The following is a 21,512-nucleotide window of genomic DNA, read 5'->3' on the forward strand; positions in this document are numbered from 1 at the left end:
TCTCTTTCTCCCTCCCTTCCCCTCTCTTTAAAATAAATAAAATCTTTAAAAAATAAAAATTAAAAAAAACCTAAAATTCAGCTGAACTTTACAATTTTTTACCATTTATAAACTACTTAATCTTGTCCCCTTCCCACTTTTTCAACACCCACCTACTCTCCCATTCACAACATCCTAAATGATATTGCATATTTCTTCTTGTTAACAAAATTGATCTTAACTATGTCCATGTACTTTTTCTGATTCACAGGTGGTGAACTGATAAACCCAAAAAACCATGGCTGCTTCATCATGCTAAAAACTAGGGACACTGCCAAACTCAAATCTCTGGCGTCCTGGGTTCCCCTAACCTTTTTTGTTTTTAACTAGTAAACCTCCTCTTCAAAAAGGACAATATGCATGTCAACTAAACATCTGTCATCCAACAAATCACAGAAACTAAACATGAGAAATGAAGGCAATTTCAGGGAACCCAAGATGACTCCAAGCGCGCTGGGGAGTCAGCAGGGGCGCTCACTGCACCCCAGACCCGAATCCGCCGAGGTGCAGGAGCCTCCGGAGTCCGCATCGCTAATGAGCGTCTTCCCCTCCCCAGTGACCATGACGCCACCGCATGGCGGTCCTATTTGGGTCCTGTTTTGATAGACAGATCAGAGCTATGTTCCCGAAGCAAAACGTGCTCTTTGCAAAGTTTTTGTCCACACACCATCAAACTGAACAGCAGTCTCAGTAAGCATGTCTCAGACGTCAGTCCCCAAACCCACGAGAAAAGGCCAAAAAACAGAGCAATCGAGTGAATTTATGTTGTTCATCAGACCATTATTTTCTTCAGGCCTCCAGAGACATTTATCCTAACTACTTCTGAGGATTTTATTTTTGTTTTTTGATGTTTTTTAAAGAATCTTTGTTGTATTTTTCCATTACCATTTAATCCCCTTACACCCTCCTCCCCTGTAATCACGGTACTGCTGTTCCTGCCTATGAGTCCTTTCCCCTTTTTGCTCAGTCCCTCCACCCCCCCACCTCAACCAGCTGTCACCCTGATCTCCACCTATGAGCCTGTCCCCAGTTCCCTTGTTTGTTCAGTTTGTCCCTTGGGTTCCCCGTGAGAGTGCGGTCACACGGTGCCGGTCTTTCTCTGGCTCACTTCACTCGGTGTGATGCGCTGCGGGGGGGCCCCCCACGCTGCCATTAAGGGTCTGAACCGTCATCCGCGGTCCTGTTACCCTGAGACATCTTCGCAGCTGGGGCGTAGCACTGGGGCTTGTGGGATTTTCACGGCTGCGAAGATTAAAGTTCACTTGACTCAACAGAATAATCAAATAACACAAAGGAGAAAACCTCCCCAAAGACAGGGGCTGAGAGCAGAGGCTGCTGAATGCCTGAGGAGGCAGTTTTGCCCACAAATGCAAACAGGGGAGGCCGTAGAGCTCGAGTGTCTTGAGAGTCCCCCGATGCCAACTTATCACCGCAGCATCAGCCACCGCGAGCTCGCAGTGCCACTTGGAAGCACAAACCTGCTGTATACAATGGCCTCTCCTGGGAGATGAAGGCCGTCGCCACGGCAGGAATTGTTCCATCTCGGGACCAGAAGGACCAGGCAGTCCCTTTAATCTTTAACGAGCTACTTTCGCGTTCAGATGCAGGAATAGGCCCTGCGTGAGGCGCAGCCGCTGCGTAGCGCTCTGCGGCAGGACCACCCCTGTTTGTCCCTGGGGTCCGTCCCTGGGGTCCTTCCCTGGGGTCCGTCCCCCCAGGGCCGTTACCAGCATCTGCTCCTTACGTAAGTGTGAGCACTCGGTGAGCCCCTGTGTGCGGTGCCTCGGAGTTCAGAAAGGCAGCCGGTACCCAGGGCACAGCACGGCCTACCTCTGGCACCACCACACGCTGGGAACAGGAACCAAATGTCAGGAACAGAGAGTGCAGGAAGCAGGAGGAGGAGGAGGAGTCCAGGCTGCTGGGCCGTCTGCGGGGGACCTGAGGACAGCACTGGGAGGAAAGAGGTCACCAGTGTGGGCCAAACTGCACCCTGAGCAGCTCACTTTAAACATCTGGCAACGGAAATCTTGGAACCATTTGATGGGTGTGGTTTTCTAAACAGAGCGATTTCTTCATTTTTGTCCTCCTGGGCTCCTTTTTCCCTGCTGGAGAAAGGGCAGGGAAAAGACCCTGTCCCCAAACTCCATCACCCACACCCCCAACAGCTTCAGAATGAAGTGAGCGTTACACTCCCGTCCCATTCCTCAGTGACAACCTTCCCATTCAAGGATTCTGTAATGCCACTTAGAATAGTTCCTGAATTCCTAATTCTTCTTTACTATGTGCCTTGGGGTTCTTCCCCTCCACACACACACACACACACACACACACATACTTTCTCTCCCTCTGTCTCCAATCCCTCACCCCATGCCCACGTCCTGCCTCCAACAAGTCAGACTGGCTACATTTTCACCCTGGTTCCCACTAAAAATGCCACAAGATCAAGTTACCCCCATTCGGGTCCTCCAGTCTAGGAGGCCTTTGTTGGTGTGTGTTTCACCTTGGCGGGCGCCGCCTCGCCAGGCAGATAAGGTTACCTGTTCACCTACAGTTAATCTTCAAACTGGCTCCTGTAGGCTGTGGAATAAAGGGGTAAGACTGCACAGCTTGAATGTCCCATCAAGGTAATCAAAGTAATGGAAGAGGGAGAGAGGACAGAGAGAGAGATTCCGAAACAGAGACCCAACTGTGCATTGAGGCCGTACTTAAGAAAACACTCCATCTGACTAAGCAGCTGACGAGCAGACACCCAAAGGGCCGCACGCTCTCTAAAGATGGCTGTGCTCAGTTCTGCATCCCTCAAGGTTCTGCGAGAGATCACATCACAAAATCAGACTTGTGTTCTTTATTTTTCAAATGGATAGATCAATACTAACATCCAGAATTCTGGTAATTCACTTGCAAATAAAGCTACAACCTTATTTCAAACCAAACCCCTACAACAGGAATAAAATATATTTCAGTTCGATCTTTCAAAGGTATCTCTCTCATCCCTTTTATAAGAAAACAAACCCCCAAAAATGTTAGCGAAAGGAACCCCAGGCTCTGTCCCAGCGATTAAGTGCTTTAAAAAAGTCATAAGGAAAAATGCCTATAATACGTCACCACCCACCAGGAGGCAAGGGGAGGAGGCACGACAGAACAGGCGAGTGAACGCACACACACACACACACACACACACACACGCACGTGTGTACAGAGAACACATTCATACAGCAGCAGGCCAAGTCAGTCCACAGCTGTGAGTGCAGAAAACCAAGTTTACTCTTGTATTACTATTTCTTAATTATTGTATTACTTTCCATACAATGAACTGTCACCACCTTTGCCGACCCCTTCTATACACAGAAAGATACAAAACACAGAGTTCCAATGTCTCAAAGCATTCAACAGTAGTCATTTCTGCTTTATATACATTCTTTGTGCCACTTCAGTATTTTATTTTTTTTAAGAATTTATTGGTTTATTTTTAGAGAGAAGGGAAGGGAGGGAGAAAGAGAGGGAGGCATTGATGTGAGAGGGACCAAACCCACAACCCAGGCCTGTGCCCTGACCAAGAATCAAACTGGCCACCTGTCATGTTACAGGACAACACCCAGCCAACTGAGCCAAGGGTCAGGGCAACTATCTCAGTATTTTGAAATGAGGAAGGTGTAAGCTAATTAATAGCACCAGAAAGAAAGTACATAAGATTGCTTCACGAATAAAATGAAACAGGCCCTGGCTGGTGTAGCTCAGTGGATTGAGTGCGGGCCTGTGAAGCGAAGCAAAGGGTCGCTGGTTCGATTCCCAGTCAGGGCACATGCCTGGGTTGTGGGCCAGGTCCCCAGTGGGGGACACATGGGAGGCAACCACACACTGATGTTTCTCTCCCACTCTTTCTCCTTCCCTTCCCATCTCTCTAAAAATAAATAAATAAATATTTTTTAAAAAATGAAACAGAACAATTTTAAGAAGCTGTGAAGGCCATCCTAAGGCAAATTTTCAGTATATTTAAGGCTATATTCATCGAGGCAAATTCCTTAAGAATTAACCAAAAATTCATAGTTTGGGCCCTGGCCGGGCACCTCGGTTGGTCGGAGCATCCTTTTGTGCACCAAAAAAGACTGCAGGTTTGATTTCTAGTCAGGGCACATGGCTGGGTTGCGGTTTCCATCCCCAGTCAGGGCATCTGCAGGAGGCAACCAAATGATGTTTCTCTCTCTCTCTCTCCAGTCAATAAACATATCCGGGGGTGAAGATTTTTTTAAGAGTCCTACTGTGTGGAGGGCACTGTTTGCTGCTCTCTCACCATCGCTGGATTAGGGATGTTGGGGAAAAGGGAAGTGCGTGACTGTAAAAATGCAACGAGTCGTTCAACTGCCCGACCACTACGGAGAACGGAGGAAGGTGAAAACTTTGTGAAGCAAAGCACACTTCATGTTAGTTTGCAGTTCCCCCTACGGGGCAATAAAAGATTCTCTAAGCAGGGATCAGCGAAACCACCTGAAACACTGCAGGCAGCACCTGTGCCGTGTCCCTCCAGGTACTTGCAACTGAGCAATGAGCCACCCTGCAGAATGACCTCTCATTGCCGGCTCAGCTCAGCGTTCAGCCGCAGGTGTCCTGCCTGGAGTCCAAAGCATCGACAACTGCACCGAGGAGACAAATAAACGGGGACAGACGTGGTTACCAGTAGGGCGCCTCACACGTGACGGGCTTCTTACTACAAACGTTTTTTTTTTAAGACAAAAGACTCTGCAGCCGTCTTCAAAATGCGAGGGAGAGGTCGGTGGGAAAAATGCAAATGCTGTTTCCTCTGTGGCTCTCCAACGCAGCCTCACAGGCCTCCCACACGCCGAAAGCAGGACACATGGCTCAAAGCCCAGATAACCGAGTTTTGCTCTCAGTGCTTTCTAATCAGGGCTTCTTCCTAAAAGCGGTCAGTCTCCCCCCAGCAGTTCCACTACCGCTCCACACAAGGCCCTGCGAGGCATGTACATGTATATCTTCTGTAGAAACCAATTTATTGAGAAGGCCTATTAACATACTGACAAATAGCAAGGAACTCCAAAAAAAGAAAGGAGAGAAAACAAAAAGCACCCATAAATTCTCCTCTAACCCGATGCAATTTTAAGGGTGACTAGTTTATATAACAGATAGAATTACAGTCTCAGACTTAGGAAAAAACTGCACAACAATCCTTCAGTGCGAAGAGAACTAAACCTAGTAAAACAAGCAACAAGTGCTGCTAACATCACTTTAAAAATCACGTTCCACACAAGGAGGCCTGAGTACAAAAGGGTCATTTAAGCCCACGCTGTATGAACGGAACCTGTTTCTGCAGGTCTGCTCTGAAAAGCAATCCTGACGCGGGCTGACGGGTGAGCTGCGGCTGCGGCCCGGTGCTGAGAGCTGGGCCCTCAGGGCCAGACCCCTGGGGTTCGACCCCTGCGGCCTCAGGCCCACTGCTCGCCTGCTCTGCACGGCGTTTTTGCCTCTGCAGAACCCAGGGAACGGCCCCTGCGCCTCACAGGGTTGTTGCGAGGATGGAATGGGTTCGCGTGGTCCCTGGCACACGGTAGGCATGCCGAACTGCTGGTAACTTCTGTGCAGGCGCGACATGACCCAGAGAAGTGTCCCACTGCAAAGTAAGCGTCAGTCCTCTTACACCAATGAGCCTTCCCCCAACTCCCACTGAAGAACACATACAATTTCATTCAGGAGAAAACTGCCATTTTACGCAACGCAATGAGCAAGATAAATCCTGCCGAGTGCGCCTAACGCTTCCCAAGCTCTGTTGGCAACATGTGATTTCAACAGAGAGGGGCCTGTTTTGTAAAGATGGTTTTATAACATCCGTCACCAAACGTAATGTTCAAAGTGAAAATTCGAGACTTCACAGAGCAAGCATGGGGCTCCCAAAAACACCTGTACCCTCCTTTGTGTTTCTCATCCTTCTTTCTTAATCAAGGTTCTAAACACTGGAGTCCCCTGCGGGTGGGCACACAGCCTGACAGCATGCTCACGGAGGAAACTGTCACTTCACTAGGGGGGAAAAGGCTGTGGGAGTCAACAGTCCTACAACAGTCGCCCCCCACCCCCCACCCGTTAGATTGAGTTTGTCCTGGCGATGCTCACAGAGAGAAGGCCTGACTTGAATAACCAAGACACATACAACACCTTTCTCCACTTCTAGGCTCCCCAACTATTTAGGGGGCAACCAAAGACACTTCGGAATCAAAAACATAAGCCGTTTCGGAAAGCGTCCAGCAGTGCCTGTCCAAAGCCCGACGTGCAGCCTGCCGCTGAGACAGCTGCGCCACGGGCCGCAGCGTGCACTTCCGAACTCGTGCTCCTTCCGCGCAACTGGGCACTCCCCAGAGCAAAGTCCAGGCACAGGGAGCAGTGTTCCCTGCAAACACCCAAACAGCCTCATTATTGTTTAACTACCAAAGAACAGCTCCAATAATGTATCCAGTTTAACATTTCGACCCACCGAGTAATGAAACCAGGAGGCAAAGCATGCATGTAGAGACTTCTCTCCCCTGCTACAAACCAAAATTCATTTTGACATTAGAGCCACACCAACTAATTAAGGCTTATTCCTAAACTACTTATAACAGGCTTCTAAAAGCAAACACAAACTCAAGTGCCTCCAAGACACGACGCACCCCTGTGTTTTATCTTCTATCCCCCCCCCCAAGCACCTTTATGAACTACGACTAAAGTCACAGGACAAGAAATGTGGTTAAAAGAGGCAAATCTCCCTCCCGATTCAGGCACCAAATGCAAGTTTTACCAATTTCTTCTTAAATACATTAAAGGTAAGTGTCCCTCACCTAATCCCCAAATATTAAAATTATGGTTCTGATCGAGCAAACCACCCAGTGATGGCCCCTCCCCCCAAGGAGGAACGGGAATTCTCCATTGGTTGCTTCAGTTACAGGGAGCACGGGGAAGAAAATGACCAAGGCCTGTGGGACTGGGATACTCGCAGAGCCACCTAGGACCACCCTGCGCAGCTGCAGACCCTCCAGGGAGGTCCAAGCTAAGATGCACACCAAAAAAATCACATTAAGCACGTAGAAACTTTCACAGCACTGACACTGCCATGCGCTCCAGAGCAGGGTTTCTCTGGTAACTTGTTTTTCTTGTCCTTTACATTGTTGGCAACAGATTGGGGTGGGGGGATGCCTTCACAAAGCTGATCCTTCCACAGGTAGTTCGAGAAGCACTAATTTTTCACACTATGAAGGGCCGATTCAGTCGTTTATTGCTCTGAAGCTATCAAAGCACCCTTGCCCTCACTGTTCTATGGCTTCGGATTCGAAGGAAATTAAGAAACCAATATGGAGAAGCCAACAGGTTTCCATGGCATAACCTAATGGAAAGAGCACTACATTAGGAGTCAAAAGACCTCACTGCTTGTCTGCAAGAGCCAGCTAATCAGCTGGAAACCCTGGGAGCACCTGAGTCTCTACTCTTGTCTGCAAAATAACTCACATCCATGCTTTCCAACCTCACTGCTGGGTTGGCCAGGAAGTTCATTTGGTTTTCCCATCAGACGGCTCTAGTCGCACTCAGCTGGCTTTAACTTCATTCAAAACAATTTTGTTAGAATGTGTTTTGACAGCTGTCATATCAGCATGCGTTTTTTTAAAAAAGTACCAAAATTGGTGAATTTTTGTGTAGCCATTTTAACATGGAAGATGGAAGAAAATACACATTTTTAGCATATTATGCTTATTTCAAGAAAGGTATAAACACAACTGAAATGCAAAAAGAGATCTGTGCAGTGTATGGCGAAGGTGCCGTCCTCCAACTGATTGATGGTGTCAGAAGTGGTTTGCGAAGTTTCACGCTGGACATTTCTCGCTGGACGATGCTCCACGGTCAGGTGGACCGGTCAAAGTCAACGGGGATCTAATCGAGATACTGAGAACAATCAACGTTACACCACGTGGGAGATAGCTGACATATTCAAAATATCCAAATCAATAGTTATTGGTGAAAACGAAAAAAACGTGTCTTCTATTTTACAGGAAAAACTAAACAAACTTTTTGGCCAACCCAATGTTACTGTTTTTAACATGCGGTTCCTTCTTATGGTACTACGTTCTCCAAGTATGGTCTGCAGAAGAGCTACATCAAACCCCCAGCTTCCTCCCCAAACACCGATTCCACAGGTCTTGGCTAGGAGCCAGGAATCTTTCTGCTAAACACCCAGGAGATTCCTACACACACTAAAATTTGACATCTATTGCAGTAAAATGAAATCTTGTTTATGCCTTTAGGAATAAAGAAAAGGTCACAATTTGTATGTAATCCCTGATAAAGAAGTTATTTTAGGCAAAAAATATATTTTTAAAGATTTTATTTCTTTTGAGAGGGGAAGGGGGGGGGAAGGGAGGGAGAGAAGTATCGATGTGCAAGATGTATCAGTCCGCTGCCTCCTGCACACACCCCCCACTGGGGACCTGGCCTGCAACCCAGGTGTGTGCCCTGACTGGGAATTGAACCAGTGACCCTTTGGTTCGAAGGCTAGCACATAATCCACTGAGCCACACCAGCCAGGGCAAACTTTTTTTAATGAATGAAATTTAGGGCTCTGATGAGGATCATCTGGAGGTAACACTGCAGGGCCCCCATTTTGTATCCCCCCATTAATCAGCTGATTCACCGTCACTACCCAGCTGCTGGTTTGCAACGGAGCCAACAGTCAGAGTTGGGAAACACAGAGCTAGATCAGTGGGTGTTGGCGCGATGATTCAGAGTCACCTTGGGCTCCGGGTCCAACCGCACAGTGGGGGTGGGAGGGAAGGCGGCACACCTGTGTTACAGGTTCTCCGGGAATTCTCTGATAGGCCTCTCCTGCCTGCTCTGCAGCCAACACTGGCTACCGGGGTCAACTCCTGCTCTGACACAGCAAGATTATGGAGACTCTGCCATCAGCACCTGGGAAGATGAGCAGGCATGGTACCTGACTGCAACAGACAGGAAACAGAGATAAGCAAATGCGAGAGAAGCTGAAGGACTAAGAACTCTCCACTGTGGGCTGGGGTGGTCTTCCTCGTCTTGGTTCTTCCTTCCTACCCTGTGCCCCTTGCACAAAATCTTAGCCCCTAACTGTTCCTCTCCCTCTCCAACTTTCACTGTTTGGACAATTTGGATTTTATTACCTGCGAAGACAGTTCCCAATGTCTCCCTCTTCCAGAGCCATCCTGGACTAAGGATTCTTTGAAGGGCCTGAACTGCAGCTGACCTGCCACAGCCCCACCTAGAGCACTCCTTCCGTCCAGCACTTTCAAATACAGGCTTCCGCTCTAGTGATCCTACTTCCGCGCCTCGGAAAATAATAATTCAACCTGGTCACAAAGGATAGAATGAATCGGCTATGGGCTCACTCGCTCAAGACCTGGGAAAAAGTCGGTAGTTGACAGAGGAGGAGGTTTGGTTACTTCTCAAGCAGACATCTTAATCATTATGAAAGTTATAAAAAATACAGGTTAGATTCAAAGAAAACAGTGGGGGGATAACATGCTTTCCTGTCTAATTAAGGATGAAGTATATTGATTCATGAGCCGCAAGTCTGTGTGTGTGTGTGTGTGTGTGTGTGTGTGTGTGTGTGAGAGTGAGAGAGAGAGAGAGAGAGATCAGGACCGAGCCCAGAAAGACTTTCCAAAGCCAATGAAAGGGGTGAAACAAGCAGAGATCGGGGTGGGGAAGGACCATCCATTTATTTAAGCTCCCCCCACCCACCTCCAGTTCTTAACATAATCCAGCAGTCACTGATTGGAATGGCGCTGATTACTTAATTACGTTTAACCGCTCAGAGGCCAGCAGAGGCTCCAGTTGGCCAAACTTCCTGTTAAGTTTCAGGATGACCAGGCAGCATTTCTTTAAAGAGGATCAAGGCAGTTAAAATGTTTCAGCAAATCACTCTGGCTCCAAAAGGTTCCAATAGGTTGGGCTTCCCCTATTCTTAGAACCGGCCTGGTGGAGACAAAGGGCTGTCCCAGGGAGCCCTGACCACACACCACAGCCCAGAGATAACGAAACCATACTTTTATATTCGATTCTAGGAAAGGCATGTCAATGCTCCCACTAGGAGATATACGCCAACCCGTAGCATTGGAAAGGAAGAGATTTTATAAGTAACACTGCTCAACAGATTTTCTTTAAATTCAAATTCAGCCCATGAGCAGCAGCCACTGAAAAAGGCTGCTGAGAGAACAAGTTTCGCTTTCTCTTTTCGTAAGAGAGGACACTGGAGAAATTACCAGACCAAGGTCACTTTCCCTTAAAGGAGGGGGGAAAAAGTTAGCAGCTTCAACAGATGAAAACCCGGGTAGGTCATAACTCCGTGAAATCAGCAGCCTGGTGAGAGAATCTCTCCAAAACCCTGTAGGAAATTAAGTGCGGATTAGCGTAATTAAATGTAAAGTCTCCTTGAGAGCAACTTCTATTCCTGAAGACTAGAGCCCCTTCTGTGAAATGTATCACAGAAAAATCGCGGTGAACCGGATTTGCCAGGCATCACAGCCTTCCCGCCTGCACCTCAGGTCTGCCAGTGCTGCGATCTAAACAGCACAGAGCAGCGAGGCTCCGGGAGGGACTTAATAACGCGGCTTATCTCAGAAAACCACCCCGTTCTCTGGTCTCTGCAGAAGTCCATGTGCTCATGTGGCTGTAATATACTCGGGGGTTCCCCCCAAGTACACACACTTCCTCAAGAGCTGTAGGAAAAAATACAGTCACAGGGTAAAAGGCCAAACACTGTCTCTTCTGAATGCTTAAATAGCCAATTGTGCGTCTTAATACATTAATTCTATACAGAGAAAGTCTATTATGGCCAAGTTGAATAAGACATCTTTAAAAATGTACCCTGGGGCCTACATCCCTTCAACTGACAGTAAAATCACCCTCAAAAAAGCCGTTTTAGGCAACATCTAGTATTTTAATTTCCCAGCTGCCAACAAAAAAATATATAAGGAGCAGAAATTAAACTAATTATGTCAGTGGCACAGAGAACAAAACTTTAATTGTATTACACAATAGTTAGACATTCAGGGAACAAAACAAAGGCCCTAAGGGTAGAATTTCTTTAGAATACAAATGATTCCCAGTCAATACGATAAAAACCAGTTTGGGCAATAAAGAGATTCATGGTTTGGATGTAAAAACTCAACCAACATCATAAGGCAACACAGAAATAGTCTAAGAAACAAACCTCTAACACGGCGGCACGTCACTGTCGTAATTTGCATGTGCTGCATCTTTAATAAGGCGTCCAAACCAGAAGGTTCTAATCAGCTTTTGTAACGCCCCGCCCACAAAAGAGCCCATTCATTTAGCTGGGAGACAGGTGTTAGCAACAAGCGACCTCTTAGCCAGGGGCCCGGCCTCCCTCCGGTAATTGTGGCATGACTGGCAAGTTGAAAGGAGGGTAATTTGAAAGAGGGAAAGGGAAGAGAGAGGGAAAAAGAAACAAGAGAGACGAAAAGGGAGAAAGGAAAAGGAAGAAAGAAATGGATGTTAGGTGCTACCTAATAGGGCTACCCTCGCAACCTCCTGGCCTGAACTGGACTCCCTGGCTGTACCCGGACACGCAAGGGAGAACACACACAGGGTTAAGTTATTCCTGCAGACAGCCACTCTGGATATAAGCCTGCACGCAGCACCTTTAAAACATTTTGTTTTAAGTGTATAACTCATTCTTCTTACCCATATTCTCTACTGAACTTTAGTCCTCACTCTCATACGCCTTCTGAAAGACCTGATGGAAAGACAAACACCTTATGAGTTCACCTGCATGTGAAATCAAAAGAACAAAACAAACAAACAAACAAAATTGAAACAGACTCAGATATAGAGACCAGCCTGACAGTTGCCAGAGGGGAGGGGAGGTTGGAGGACTGGGTGAAAAAAGGTGATGGGATTAAGAAGTACAAACTGAAAGTTACAAAATAGTCATGGGGATGTCAAGTACAGCATAGGGAATATAGACAATAACATCGTAATTACGTGTGGTGTCGGGGGGGGGCGGGGGGGCACTGGAAACACGGTGGGGAGGGGACGCCTTGTGAGGTCTACCAGTGTCTAATCACTGTGCTGCATACCTGAAATTAATACAAAATAATACTGAATGTGAATTTTAATTGAAAAAGTTTTTTAAATTAAAAAAAGAGCTGACTACATATTCCTATAAAGATACAGAGAAGGCTGGATTTAGAAAGACATCTTAAGGCTACAGAATAAAAGTCTTATAAGAAAGTGGGAGAAAAGATCAATCACTGAGTTGCCTGCAATGTACAAAGAACACATTTTTCTCTTTTTATCCGCGTAACAACCCTACCAGGCATTATTTTCACCTCGCAGGCAAAGCAAACAAAGCTCACAGAGGCTATGACCTCTGCTACAGGAGGTACGGGAGCTGGATTCCAGACCACGGCTGTCTGTTTCCTAAACTGGTAGGCTTTTCCCAACTTTAATTTTCTAACATACTTAGTTCCCCAGTTCTGCTTTCACGCAGATGGCTCTGTATTTCAGCAGTTTTTCTTCTTTCCTTGAACTCAGCAAAGTACCTATGACTAACTTTGATGGAGAATTAAGGTCTTAGGGTTTTCAATAAGCACTCCCACTACGTAGAAATGAAATATCTGCCAAGTTGCCTTTATTTTTCAACCCTGCATGGGGAGAATTCCCAGGCATCGCTCCTGCCCAACACGGATCATAACTAGATGGACTTCCAGTCATTTCCACATTATCATTCATTCGCCCACTCAGGAAATAAAGAAAAGCTACTCTCACCAACCCTCCCTCGTGACCCTGGAGATAATAGAGCAAAGGGAGGGGCCGCTCAGTGAAGTAATTTACATAAAAGTTATAAAAGCACCTTGTTATCTCTCACAACCAGGAAGTGGACTATTCCAGAAAAATCAAACATCCTGAACAACACGATGCTTTTAAAGGGACTGCCAATTTATAAAGACTTTTAAAGCAATAAAACAGTCACAATAGAGGCTTCCAAACCCGCTACAAATCAGAATCACCTGGGGAGCTTTTGGGACCAATGCCAAAGAGGTTTTTACATGTAGATTATGGTCATCACTTACCTACTCAATCAAAACCTCCGGGAGGTGGGACCTGAAAATCTGTATTTCTAGGGAGCGACTCAGCTGCCGCCTGCTGGGTACCGAGCCTCTCAAGAAACCCTGACTTTTGGGAATTCCTTGCAATAAAACATGCTAAAGCCGCACTGAACACAATGTGAGCTTCTCTCAAGGCTCCAGGAGACCTCGGGCTCTGCCAGCGGCTCCAGGTCACCCCTACGCGGACCAAACCAGAGGGGAAGGCAAAGTTGAGATTTCACATTGGTAGAAAGCTGGAAAAAAAACAGCTTTTGTTTTTCTATGTAATCCAAAGAGCTAGTTTTCCCCCAGAGGAAATGCAGACTTTATGCTTGCATTAAAAAAGGAAAATGCTTAAAAATATACAGTAGGACTCTCTTAACCAACTGCTTAGCTCAAATTCAGAATGTTAGCAGGCCCAAAAGCAGCAAAAAGGGGCATATTCAACTCGCGTAAGAGACAGCAGAGAAACTTCAAGACGGTCTTAACCACCAGAAAGGAGGACAATGAGTTTAAATTAAGAATGGCATTCCAGGATTGGGTAAAGCCACTGCCCTGATCATGGCAAAACCAGGTAAAACCTGGAACCCGGGACAGCTGAGGTCTTTGAACATGAGGATGTGGGTTCCCACTGCCCAGAGGGCTTTCATGTGAAATACACTTGAAATGCACCTGAAATACACCATAATAGGATATCCTATTAAGGGCCCAACAGGTGTTAGGGTTTCAAAATTCTATGAATAACAAAGTTAAAACAATACAGTGACCAGACCAATTAATGGGAGTTTGTGGGTTTGGATATAAAAATACTGGCATTACAATTACCAAAATCCTCCTTACATAAACAGAAGTAACTACCAGTAACTACCAAAGAACACTAATAATCAGTCACCATCCCACACAATAATAATGGTCGTGAGGCAGCTCGACAGCAATTTAAACCACGTATTTTCATTAAACTCTAAATTGTATCTTAGCTCTGGATTGCAGGGGTTTCGCGATTCAAAGGTGCAGAGGTTCATCTTTCCTCCCAAAACATACAGTATGCCCAGTACAAGTCTGATGCCCCTAATCGGCCACTAAAACAATAGCAGGGTAAAAAAAACAAACCTGAATTCATTGTTTTTTTTTGGGTTAAAAAAAAAACAAACCTGAATTCATTAGTCCCTCTAACACACCTCAGGTTTACGTGGGTACTTTCAGGTGCTCTTCCGGATGGGTTTGGCTGGGTCAAACATCACACGGAACATATAACTAGGGGGAACACTGTCCTTTTCTGATATTGTTGTTACCTTGCCTTCCTAAATGCTGGTAACTGAAAATGCCTTTTCCACTGCTATTTTAAAAACCCTTAAAGAGGCACTCCTATGAGATGGTGCTAAGCAAGAGTTACGTTAACTGGCGTGAACTGTGGGAAAGTTTGAAAAACAACTTAATTTGGGGGAGGGGTTTCCAGGAGCATGCATAAAGGACACATGGACAAAACCAAGGGGGTTGGGATGGAGGGTGGGAAGTGGGGATGGCTGGGGTGGGGGGAGTGGTGGAGAAGAAAACACATTAATTTGAAGCATTCTGAGAAGGGCTCTCATTTTGTATCATTTTAGCAACTGGTTAAATTAAGTCAACGTGGAGAATTTACAGCCACCGATCCCAGAGTCAACAGTGGGGACAGCAGCTACCCACCTGACGGGTATGGCAGCTCCCAGTGAGCTGGCCTGCACAGCTGGACGCAGACATTAAAGAGGGAGCGTCCTACGTTACACCGCGCTTTCTTCAGACACAGTCACGTTACGAGTTAGCCCCGCCAGGTGAGTCCGCAATCGCCATCCACAATTATCAAACATTTTAACACCTCCCAACAAGCTGCAACGTTTGAACTGCCCTCTGAAGTCCAGATTAGGAGATTCGATAGAATTTCACAAACGCACATCATTATCGATTTCCCTTGAGTGTGAAAGAGAACACAACCAGGAAAAAAAAGAGGAGGGTGCTCAACCAGAAACCCCCTGAAAAGGAAGTTTTACTGCCAGCTCCCAGCCCTGGGGCTCGGCTCTGTATACAGACTCAGCCCAGCACCCCCTGTCCTGCCTACCTCCACTCCTAGAAAAGTGGTTCAATACAGGGACCCCCCACCCCTGACCACATTTCAGCAACTGGAACTGTCCCTGGGAAAACCACCAGGCTCCTCCAAACAGACGTGGCAGCCAAAGGGGTGACCGAAGTCTCCTCTGTCCCCCAAACCACCTGTAAAATGGATGAACACAGTACTGACTGCTTTCTTAGAGGGCCACACGCACCCGCGACGTTTGTTCACTTCGTCACTGGCCTTTTGCCAGCGTGCAAAGTGACAGTCGTGGGTAAAGCCCTAGTTCCAAGCTAACACTACTCCTTCCCTGGGACAGGCTGGGAGGAGCGCGGTACACTCTTCCTTGATGACACAAGCGGCGTGTCCTTCCTAGAACGAACGGCAGGCCAACGAAAAGCGGGGACGATGCCGTTCTCGCCTCCCGCCAGCCTGAAACGCAGCTCCGAGCAGCCGGACGCCTGCGGCTCCGGTTCCCCGGCCCGTCTAGCCGGGCCTCCCCACGGCTGGTCAAATGTCTCCGGGTCAGCCAGCCAAGAGCGGCGCCCCCTTCCCTCTCCGTCTCAGCCCCTGGCGACCTCCCACACATCGTCCTCTCAAACACCGGGCAACTCCCAAAAGAGGGAACCGGGGACCCTGAGGACAGAGCCACACTCCCAAAAAACTCCTCCATCACGCCTCCAGCTCCGGCTGCCTTCCTCCTCCCCCAGGGAGCCCGCAGGGCTGCTGCAGCGGGAAGCGGGAAGCGGGGCCGGTGGCCGCGTCCCTGGGTCAGTTTACTCGGTGTAAAGCAGGGTCTTCCCCGCACAAACAAACTGGACCTGCCGGTCTGCGGGGCGTTCGGAGATGTTTGAGGTTGCACGGCCCCAGTTACGGCGCCCACCGGGGGAATGCTTTCTTCGAGGGGACTTTGATGGGACAGGTGCAGATCACAATGAAGGGGACTTCCAGCAACGCGGAGGCTCCCATCCCGCGGAGGGCAGTGAGAGTCCCAGGCCGCGCTCGGCACCGAGGAGGCGCCCGAGCCCGCACAGCCTGGCCAGCCCGAGGCCCAGCAGCGCCCCGCCCCGGCCTCCCCCTGGACCCCACCACAGGCCAGGCGCCCCGCGGGCCGGCGTCGTCGTCGTCGCCGCCGCCTCCTCACCTGCCGTGGCCGCCTGTCCGGCCCGCACCTGGGAGGGGAGGAGAGGGGCCGGATTCAGGCTGCGGGCGCCTCAGGCAGGGGGGCTCCAGGCTCCGCCGCGGCAGCGTCTCCGCGGCTGAGGGGTACCGGGGGGCGGACGCGACATCCTCGCCGCCTGCCCCAGGAAGTGGGCCCCCCCTATCCATCCCCAGCCGGCCGGCCCGGCCGCTCCCGCCCCTCGCGTGGCCCCGCCCCCAGAGGGCCCCGGCCCCGCCCCCTCCCGGGAGCGCGCCGCAGCTCCCGCCGCGCTCGGGCCACCATAGAGACAGGCGAGGCGGCGGCGGGCTCCAGCGCGGCCCGCGCGCGCGCCCCCTGGCGGAGCCGACGCCGCCAGAGGAGCGGCGGGCCGAGCCCGAAGCTGGGGCCGGGCGCCGGTTGCGGGTGTCGGAGGGTCCGCCCTCCTCCCAGCCTTCGTTATCGAACTCCGCGCGAGAAGGTGGAGGGTCCGGGTCTGAGTCTCAGCTAGGCCATCGGCCAGCTTGGTGACCTTGGGCGAGTCCCTTAACATCGCGGAACTCGTTTCATAACAAAAAGTTTGAAAGTTGCCTACCCTTCCTATCTCCTTCCTCACCACGCTGTTTGCAGGCGAGGGTTCCCAAATTACGATGGAGGAAGCTGAGGCCCATCAGGGCTTACTGGCCTATTCAATGTCCTGTAGCTGGGAGGTATCATTAGCCAACTTAACCACCGTGGCCGAAAGCCTTTTTAAAAGAAAGGGTTTATTGAGCCCTACGGGACCAGGTCCTAAGGAATGAAATCTACACCATCAGCAGCAGCCCTGGGTGGAAAAGACAACCAGTCCCCGCTGTCCTGGAGCTGACAGGGCGCTTTTTCATATAACACATGGGTAGAAAAATGTAAGTTGTTTGGGAAGAATTTACATTGGCTACGGAGAAGGGGAATACGGTGAAGCGACAGGGCAGTTCTATGACAGGAGCACTGTCTAAGAAAGAAATATTTACTGCTTTCCACTGGTTACAGGCAATGAAGGTCGCACACGTGCAAAATCCGATGGCTCATCTTAATGGGCTTAGGAGCCACCTGGATGGATGTTGATTCAAAGCTGCAACATACATTCAGGAATGTGAGCAGTCTGTCACCTGGCCCCCAGCCATTAACAGGCTAACTGCTCTGCTCTGCTCTCCAGCCCACTGTAATTTAATTTAAAACATTTCAGAATTTTTGTTCTTGTCAGTATCAAAACCCGTGCTTGTCCCACTCACTCCATAGAACCTCCCTCGTCCAGCATTTCCCAGGACTGGCTGGTTTCACAGCAGGAAGTTGAGGATACCCACAGGGGTGTCCAACGCTTTGGCGTCTCTGGGCCACCCCGGAAGAAGAGTTGTCTTGGGCCACACATTAAATACACTGCAACACATAATACAGAAAAAAAACCCTCAAAATGTTTTAAGTAAGTGTACAATTTCGTGTTGGGCCGCAGGTTGGACACCCCAGGCAGAGGAAGGCTGTGGAAGAACGAAAATGGCTGGGTGGTAAGGAGGTGCTGATGAAACCATTCCTCAGCTATGTACCTTCCCATGGTGTACTTACCCTTCCTGAGCTCATTTCCGCACCCCTGAAACACAGACTGGTACAAGGATGCAAACAAGCTAACGAGCTAACACGCTAAGTTTAGTAAACTGTAAAGCACCAGGGTTGCATGGGGAATCCTTAGCCACCGTGGGCTGAGAAAACGCCTAGCCATGAGAATAATATAAATCCTAATGCTTTTGACTGGTGTCTATTGACACTTAATTTTCTTATGCTTTAGGTTCCTACAGAGACCTCTCAGAGTTCTTGTGAGCAATTTGTTTTGTTTTGGTTTTTGCATTTTAAAATAAGAAATATCCAAGGAAAAATAGTTTTATGTACAGACTCTCACTTTACAAGTATCATTTCTCATCTTCTCAACAACTCAGCAAACTGAGTAGTATTATACCCACGAAGATCTGCAGATTAAGTAGGTACCCAAAGCCTCACAGAAAAAGACAGAGCTGGAATTTGAAACTGGATCTTTCTACTACCAGGAAGTCAAGGAATGCCTGGCCTCCTAGAGGCCTCCTGCACCTGAAATAAATGTATCAGTCTTTTTCCTACCTGGCTAGTCTGGTAACTTTCCTTGATGCAATTCCCTGTCCTCTCTGCTTCTCTTCAGGTTTTTATTTTCCACGTGAAGGCATTTATTGTCTCTCCACGACCCCCCCCCTCCCCGGTTCCTTGTCCCTTGAGATGCCTAGACCTTGGGCATCCTCTCTTATTTCTGAAAAAGATTTGTGATCTGCGATGAAGACACAGCGTTCTCCGCCCAGCCTCTCCCTGTTACAGTCCCAGAAAGTTGATAGGCCCCAAACGAGGATGGGGTGGGGCCAGAGGGAGATGTCTTTTTGTAAATGGAAGGTTACAAGATGAGCACTTCCTAAGGGAGTGCATGTAACCCACTGTGCAGCCCCCAAAATTGGAGTCTGGACTCACGACGTCCTGTGGAAATCATTTTTTCTGAGCCCTCTGGCCCGCGTGACAGCCAGAACGTCGGGATGCTGGTAAATAACATGCACATCACTGAAGCAGGAGGCCTCGGAGCCGCGGTCACCCACACTCCTTTCCCCACCAGTCGCATTATCACCATCACTATTTTTCATCTTTATCATGCCCTTGCACAGAGGCAGTCAATAATGCGCGCATTGTGCTGGTAATCTGAAATCCTTTTCTGCAAGCAATAGTATTTAGTAGTAATAAAACACTAATTTGTCTACCAAGTGACGTATTTATAGGAGCTGTTTTCTGGGACATATTTTTATTATTTCTACTCATTTGCTAAGTACTTTCCAATACATATTTATGAAGCGCATGCCTTTCCCCAAGCAGTAGTGAAAAAATAAATCATATTATTTCTTTTATTAGCAGCAGTGTGGCTTAGAAATCCTGGTGCCCTAATATTTGTTCGTTCTGGCAAGAGACAGAAGAATTACCAGTGACCAAGCACCTCCTATGTGCCTGTGAAAGGCACTTTACATCAATCATCCGCTTAATTCCCCTGAGACATACATTTTACCAATAAGGAAAATATAACTCCCCTGCAACATAGATTTTAACCGAGACAGAGAGACATTACCTTAAGTGGCTCGGCCATGAAGGGCCCAGAAGGGTTTGGAACCTGGACCTTAAGTCCAAGACCCTGAATCATTTGGACACCACTAAGCATAAGGGAGGATGTGAGGGTGGGCACACCAGCCACAGGGGCAGTGGGGGTGGGCAGAGGCAGCGCCTGAGGGAGTCAGGGCACTTGGGTAGAGCTGGCCTGGGGAACGGTCCAGAGTGGCGTGACCAGAGCAGTGTGCGGTGGCGGCGCGCGAAGCCAGGAAGCCCTGGTCTAAGAGCAAGACCCCAGGAGGAAGCAAGTGTGAGGGGCCAGGTCCTGCATGAATGTCACTGGGTGGTCTGGCAGAGCAGTGAATGGGGCGGAGGTGGGGGGGTGCTTCCCATGGCCAGAGAGGCCACTTGGATGAGGGCTGTGCCCGTTTGGCTGTAGTAAGTGCCCCAGTGGGAACAGAGCTGCGCAGGTTGGAAATTAAAGGCGGCGTGAGAACAGGAAGTCCTGGCCTAGGAATCAGGAGTTCTGGGTTCCCGCCTGGTTCTGCCACCAGGACTGCAATTCCTCCTCTGTGGGCTTCAGTTCCTTTTCTCTTCTAAATGATTTTCGAGAGAGACATCAGTTTGTTTTTCACTCATTCCCGCACTCGCTGGTTGTTTCCTGTACGTGCCCTGCCCAGAGATGGAACACACAACCTTGGTGTATCGGGACGACGCTCTAACCAACGGAGCCACCCAGCCAGGGCCTGGGCTTCAGTCCCCTTCTCTGTTACACGGCAAGATGGGCCAGAGGGTCTTTCCAGGCCTCTCAAATCGCTCTGTCTAGGGTCCTCAGTCAGGAACTCAGCACCTGGGACCATGGCAGATCCCTCCGCAGGCCAGAGACGGCCACCAGCTCCAGGCTGAATGCCAAGCCCAACTGACTGGGCTGCGGTGTGGGGAAAAAACTGCGGAAGACTTCGAGCTCCACAAAAAAGAATGTTTCATTGGTTGGCGGTGTCATGGGCTCAGGCGCAGGGATAGGCCCTTCCTAGCTTAACGTGCAACAGTTTGCTACCATGATTGCCGAGATGTACCAACGGCCACCCCCCCCCCCCCCACAGTGTAATAATACTGAAGGTTAATTTCCCCTGGGGTGTTTCCCGGGGGTGGCAGCACCAGGGTTCCCGCACTTAGGTTCCCCAGTCCCGCCCCGACGCAGGCAGACGCCCTCCTCCCGGCACCTCCAAAGCTCTGTGCTTCTTGCCTCTAGCCCTGCTGCGTGTATCACCTTTAAATGTCCTATCATCCGTTTACAACTCTGCCTCCCCCTTTTCCTGCAGCCAATACTCAACTAATTAATTACACAACAGACTCTCCAACCGAGACAGGCAACCTTCCTTTAAAAAAAATGTGTTCAGTAAGCCCGACTGTTTCTCTGCGTGGCCTTTTCTCTCCCCTTCCCTGGTGTCCTCCTCTCCTCCCAGCCAGGGTTACAGCTCGCAGACGGATGGCCACAGTGCTGGTAACAGACAGAGGGGGTTGTTTCATCCACTAGGCACAAGGCTGTGGTACAGCTGGCAGGAAGAAAAGGGTAATTACATTGCCTCTCGGAGCCACTGGCAATGAATTTCTGCATGAAGACTAGATTTGCCATGTATTATGTATGCCAGCATCAATTTTCCCAGCTGGCTCTATTTACTGAGCAAATTCTCCTCTGTCTGTTTACAGGCAAGACCATGGTTCAGCACCTCTGGTTACTCTACACCGTGGAGAGGCCCCAAGGGCCACCATGCATATTAAACTGGTGGCTGGATTCTCCAGGAGCAGGTCACACCGTCCGCTCCTTCGATTACCTCCCTGGGCCTGCAGGGAGCTCCCTGGCCCGCCCAGTCCTGGTGATGAACGCAGGTGTGTGAAACCACATCAGCAAGTGAAAGAGAAATAACTGTTCTCTGGGGCCCCACTGGGGGGAACTGAAAAACAACCTTCTGGGGTAAATTAGGTGGATCTGGGGCTCAGGGAA

At 49.0% G+C, this 21,512-nt stretch overlaps 1 protein-coding gene and 1 long non-coding RNA gene across 4 annotated transcripts in view; one reads left to right on the forward strand and one right to left on the reverse strand.

The window, feature by feature from the left end:
• Positions 1-16,586, reverse strand: part of RFFL (ring finger and FYVE like domain containing E3 ubiquitin protein ligase) — a 62,784-nt gene extending 46,198 nt beyond the window's left edge. For 2 of the 3 annotated variants that reach the window (XM_037066579.1, XM_037066573.1), the window contains exon 1: positions 16,379-16,586. The gene's annotated coding sequence lies outside the window, so the exon portion shown is untranslated. Of the gene's footprint in view, positions 1-15,243; positions 15,417-16,378 lie in introns of those variants that run through there. The other variant, XM_037066617.1, reaches the window with a different exon arrangement.
• Positions 591-3,993, forward strand: LOC119001297 (uncharacterized). The gene is made up of 3 exons (XR_005069538.1): positions 591-878; positions 3,433-3,434; positions 3,982-3,993. It is a non-coding gene; the product is annotated as an uncharacterized LOC119001297 (long non-coding RNA).
• Positions 16,587-21,512: the final 4,926 nt, after the last annotated feature.

This window comes from Sturnira hondurensis, unplaced genomic scaffold (assembly GCF_014824575.4).
Source record: "Sturnira hondurensis isolate 20B ecotype Veracruz unplaced genomic scaffold, ASM1482457v3 Scaffold0001221, whole genome shotgun sequence".
NCBI lineage: Eukaryota > Metazoa > Chordata > Mammalia > Chiroptera > Phyllostomidae > Sturnira > Sturnira hondurensis.